Genomic DNA, 6000 nt, shown 5'->3' with positions numbered 1-6000 from the left:
AAAGCAACAGAGCCTAGGGCACTGCCACTTATGGTCCTATAGCTTAGGGAAATTAAAATCAAAAAGACACAGCCACCCCAAAGTTTGGAATGGCTCTGTTTACAAGAACCTCGTTTACAGTACAAGTTCAACATCGCAGAAAGTGAAAAATGGATAAAGAAGTTGTGGTATTTACTTACAAAGCAATATCACTCAGCAATGAAATCTATGTCATCAGGCCCTTAGCATCACAATGAGTGGATTCAGGTATGATGATTGTAACTGAAATAAGTCACACAGAAAAAGAAACATCATAAGATATCAGTAATACACGGAATGTAAACTTGGCTACACAGGAACTGAATTACAGAACAGAACAGGGTCTCAAATTTAGAAAACCAACTTATGCTTGCTTAAGGGTAAAGGTGAGTTGGGGTGCTGCATAAAACCAGAGATTGAAATGAGCACAGATAAAGTTCCTTAAGTCAAATATGGAATAGACAAGAGCTACTCCTTGCTCAACGAAATGGACTCAACACCGCATATTAAACGCCTAAGAATGTACCTGACTAGTAAGTATCGTAAAACCTATGGATTGCTATGTCTCCAAAAGAGAATCAAGCATGTGTACAGGGGCATAAACGCAGCAGTGATAGGATTGGAGAGGTTCGGTGAGCAAATGAAGACCCTTTGAAGTCATTTTGCATGGTACCCATTCCACGGGTCTCAACTCTCCAGGTTTAAGGTATTCTTCCTTCAGCTAAAACGTGCATGTGGAACCCAAGTATGATCAACCATGTGAACGGGAGACGTGTTCAAATATGTCTCAGTTTTCCTCCCCTGGTACTCGGGTGCAACATTCCAGACGCTTTACTAACACTCTCCCCACTTGGAGAGTCAGCGCCTTTAACCTCCTGTTTGGCCCAGTTTGCAATTTCTGCGGAAGATGAACAGGAATAGCGAGAACCAATGAGAGACTAGCTGGAGGTGTCTGGACGGGCAAATTTAACTCTCATTTCCCACCAGGAAGAGGAAATAACCAAAGGCTCAGCGTGCCGTGCCGGAACCAGATTAGGGCCTGAAGCCATCCTGCGGTGTTGCGGCCAGGTCACAAGAAAGCGAGTTGAAGAAAGGAGCTCAGGGGCACTGTAATTCACAAACCTGCAGAGTTATAAATGACAGCTATCGTCCAAAAATAGACTGAAGTAAGGCTGCCAAGAGGACTTGAAAGCGGGGCAGAATTGCAGGAAACCGATTTCAGGAGGTAGACTGGAATTGCATTGAAAGCATAGGAAAAGAGGCAGAACGTCCACAATGATGCACTTGGCCAAAAAGGGCGTATGCGTTTTTTCCTGAATATATTCAGGAAAAAACGCATACGCCCTTTTTGGCCAACCAAGCAAGCTTGCAAAGGAAATCTGCACTACAATGAAGTCTCACTTCCCCCCGGTCAAAAGGGCCATCTGAAAAAAGTGTAAAATCCAGAAAGGCAGGACAGGCCATGGACAACTGGGAGCCTTGTTATGCTGATGGGCGGGATGTAAATTGCCAACAGACACTCGGGAGAAGTGTATGGTGTTTCCTGAAACATCTAAAAAACAAAGCAACAGAGCCTAGGGCACTGCCACTTATGGTCCTATAGCTTAGGGAAATTAAAATCAAAAAGACACAGCCACCCCAAAGTTTGGAACGGCTCTGTTTACAAGAACCTCGTTTACAGTACAAGTTCAACATCCCAGAAAGTGAAAAATGGATAAAGAAGTTGTGGTATTTACTTACAAAGCAATATCACTCAGCAATGAAATCTATGTCATCAGGCCCTTAGCATCACAATGAGTGGATTCAGGTATGATGATTCTAACTGAAATAAGTCACACAGAAAAAGAAACATCATAAGATATCAGTAATACACGGAATGTAAACTTGGCTACACAGGAACTGAATTACAGAACAGAACAGGGTCTCAAATTTAGAAAACCAACTTATGCTTGCTTAAGGGTAAAGGTGAGTTGGGGTGCTGCACAAAACCAGAGATTGAAATGAGCACAGATAAAGTTCCTTAAGTCAAATATGGAATAGACAAGAGCTACTCCTTGCTCAACGAAATGGACTCAACACCGCATATTAAACGCCTAAGAATGTACCTGACTAGTAAGTATCGTAAAACCTATGGATTGCTATGTCTCCAAAAGAGAATCAAGCATGTGTACAGGGGCATAAACGCAGCAGTGATAGGATTGGAGAGGTTCGGTGAGCAAATGAAGACCCTTTGAAGTCATATTGCATGGTACCCATTACACGGGTCTCAACTCTCCAGGTTTAAGGTATTCTTCCTTCAGCTAAAACATGCATGTGGAACCCAAGTATGATCAACCATGTGAACGGGAGACGTGTTCAAATATGTCTCAGTTTTCCTCCCCTGGTACTCGGGTGCAACATTCCAGACGCTTTACTAACACTCTCCCCACTTGGAGAGTCAGCGCCTTTAACCTCCTGTTTGGCCCAGTTTGCAATTTCTGCGGAAGATGAACAGGAATAGCGAGAACCAATGAGAGGCTAGCTGGAGGTGTCTGGACGGGCAAATTTAACTCTCATTTCCCACCAGGAAGAGGAAATAACCAAAGGCTCAGCGTGCCGTGCCGGAACCAGATTAGGGCCTGAAGTCATCCTACGGTGTTGCGGCCAGGTCACAAGAAAGCGAGTTGAAGAAAGGAGCTCAGGGGCACTGTAATTTACAAACCTGCAGAGTTATAAATGACAGCTATCGTCCAAAAATATACTGAAGTAAGGCTGCCAAGAGGACTTGAAAGCGGGGCAGAATTGCAGGAAACCGATTTCAGGAGGTAGACTGGAATTGCATTGAAAGCATAGGAAAAGAGGCAGAACGTCCACAATGATGCACTTGGCCAAAAAGGGCGTATGCGTTTTTTCCTGAATATATTCAGGAAAAAACGCATACGCCCTTTTTGGCCAACCAAGCAAGCTTGCAAAGGAAATCTGCACTACAATGAAGTCTCACTTCCCCCCGGTCAAAAGGGCCATCTGAAAAAAGTGTAAAATCCAGAAAGACAAGACAGACCATGGAGAACTGGGAGCCTTGTTATGCTGATGGGCGGGATGTAAATTGCCAACAACCACTCGGGAGAAGTGTATGGTGTTTCCTGAAACATGTAAAAAACAAAGCAACAGAACCTAGGGCACTTCCACTTATGGTCCTATAGCTTAGGGAAATTAAAATCAAAAAGACACAGCCACCCCAAAGTTTGGAACGGATCTGTTTACAAGAACCTCGTTTACAGTACAAGTTCAACATCGCAGAAAGTGAAAAATGGATAAAGAAGTTGTGGTATTTACTTACAAAGCAATATCACTCAGCAATGAAATCTGTGTCATCAGGCCCTTAGCAGCACAATGAGTGGATTCAGGTACGATGATTCTAACTGAAATAAGTCACACAGAAAAAGAAACATCATAAGATATCACTAATACACGGAATGTAAACTTGGCTACACAGGAACTGAATTCCAAAACAGAACAGTGTCTCAAATTTAGAAAACCAACTTATGCTTGCTTAAGGGGAAAGGTGAGTTGGGGTGCTGCATAAAACCAGAGATTGAAATGAGCACAGATAAAGTTCCTTAAGTCAAATATGGAATAGACAAGAGCTACTCCTTGCTCAACGAAATGGACTCAACACCGCATATTAAACGCCTAAGAACGTACCTGACTAGAAAGTATCGTAAAACCTATGGATTGCTATGTCTCCAAAAGAGAATCAAGCATGTGTACAGGGGCATAAACGCAGCAGTGATAGGATTGGAGAGGTTCGGTGAGCAAATGAAGACCCTTTGAAGTCATATTGCATGGTACCCATTCCACGGGTCTCAACTCTCCAGGTTTAAGGTATTCTTCCTTCAGCTAAAACATGCATGTGGAACCCAAGTATGATCAACCATGTGAACGGGAGACGTGTTCAAATATGTCTCAGTTTTCCTCCCCTGGTACTCGGGTGCAACATTCCAGACGCTTTACTAACACTCTCCCCACTTGGAGAGTCAGCGCCTTTAACCTCCTGTTTGGCCCAGTTTGCAATTTCTGCGGAAGATGAACAGGAATAGCGAGAACCAATGAGAGACTAGCTGGAGGTGTCTGGACGGGCAAATTTAACTCTCATTTCCCACCAGGAAGAGGAAATAACCAAAGGCTCAGCGTGCCGTGCCGGAACCAGATTAGGGCCTGAAGCCATCCTGCGGTGTTGCGGCCAGGTCACAAGAAAGCGAGTTGAAGAAAGGAGCTCAGGGGCACTGTAATTCACAAACCTGCAGAGTTATAAATGACAGCTATCGTCCAAAAATAGACTGAAGTAAGGCTGCCAAGAGGACTTGAAAGCGGGGCAGAATTGCAGGAAACCGATTTCAGGAGGTAGACTGGAATTGCACTGAAAGCATAGGAAAAGAGGCAGAACGTCCACAATGATGCACTTGGCCAAAAAGGGCGTATGCGTTTTTTCCTGAATATATTCAGGAAAAAACGCATACGCCCTTTTTGGCCAACCAAGCAAGCTTGCAAAGGAAATCTGCACTACAATGAAGTCTCACTTCCCCCCGGTCAAAAGGGCCATCTGAAAAAATTGTAAAATCCAGAAAGGCAGGACAGGCCATGGACAACTGGGAGCCTTGTTATGCTGATGGGCGGGATGTAAATTGCCAACAGACACTCGGGAGAAGTGTATGGTGTTTCCTGAAACATCTAAGAAACAAAGCAACAGAGCCTAGGGCACTGCCACTTATGGTCCTATAGCTTAGGGAAATTAAAATCAAAAAGACACAGCCACCCCAAAGTTTGGAACGGCTCTGTTTACAAGAACCTCGTTTACAGTACAAGTTCAACATCGCAGAAAGTAAAAAATGGATAAAGAAGTTGTGGTATTTACTTACAAAGCAATATCACTCAGCAATGATATCTGTGTCATCAGGCCCTTAGCATCACAATGAGTGGATTCAGGTACGATGATTCTAACTGAAATAAGTCACACAGAAAAAGAAACATCATAAGATATCACTAATACACGGAATGTAAACTTGGCTACACAGGAACTGAATTCCAAAACAGAACAGTGTCTCAAATTTAGAAAACCAACTTATGCTTGCTTAAGGGTAAAGGTGAGTTGGGGTGCTGCATAAAACCAGAGATTGAAATGAGCACAGATAAAGTTCCTTAAGCCAAATATGGAATAGACAAGAGCTACTCCTTGCTCAACGAAATGGACTCAACACCGCATATTAAACGCCTAAGAATGTACCTGACTAGTAAGTATCTTAAAACCTATGGATTGCTATGTCTCCGAAGGAGAATCAAGCATGTGTACAGGGGCATAAACGCAGCAGTGATAGGATTGGAGAGGTTCGGTGAGCAAATGAAGACCCTTTGAAGTCATATTGCATGGTACCCATTCCACGGGTTTCAACTACCCAGGTTTTAGGTATTCTTCCTTCAGCTAAAACATGCATGTGGAACCCAAGTATGATCAACCATGTGAACGGGAGACGTGTTCAAATATGTCTCAGTTTTCCTCCCCTGGTACTCGGGTGCAACATTCCAGACGCTTTACTAACACTATCCCCACTTGGAGAGTCAGCGCCTTTAACCTCCTGTTTGGCCCAGTTTGCAATTTCTGCGGAAGATGAACAGGAATAGCGAGAACCAATGAGAGGCTAGCTGGAGGTGTCTGGACGGGCAAATTTAACTCTCATTTCCCACCAGGAAGAGGAAATAACCAAAGGCTCAGCGTGCCGTACCGGAACCAGATTAGGGACTGAAGCCATCCTGCGGTGTTGCGGCCAGCTCAAAAGAAAGCGAGTTGAACAAAGGAGCTCAGGGGCACTGTAATTCACAAACCTGCAGAGTTATAAATGACAGCTATCGTCCAAAAATACACTGAAGTAAGGCTGCCAAGAGGACTTGAAAGCGGGGCAGAATTGCAGGAAACCGATTTCAGGAGGTAGACTGGAATTGCATTGA

The 6000-nt window shown here is 43.9% G+C and overlaps 1 long non-coding RNA gene across 1 annotated transcript in view; it reads right to left on the bottom strand.

The window, feature by feature from the left end:
* Window positions 1-205: 205 nt before the first annotated feature.
* The window catches only part of LOC307181421, a 52152-nt gene continuing 46357 nt past the window's right edge, over window positions 206-6000 (bottom strand). Inside the window, exon 4 of the long non-coding RNA XR_013826744.1 lies at window positions 206-261. This is a non-coding gene — a long non-coding RNA (uncharacterized lncRNA). The remainder of the gene's footprint in view (window positions 262-6000) is intronic.

Source organism: Stenella coeruleoalba (genome assembly GCF_951394435.1).
Source record: "Stenella coeruleoalba genome assembly, contig: scaffold_399, whole genome shotgun sequence".
In the NCBI taxonomy this organism is placed as follows: domain Eukaryota; kingdom Metazoa; phylum Chordata; class Mammalia; order Artiodactyla; family Delphinidae; genus Stenella; species Stenella coeruleoalba.
This window is presented reverse-complemented; position numbering and strand designations above follow the sequence as displayed.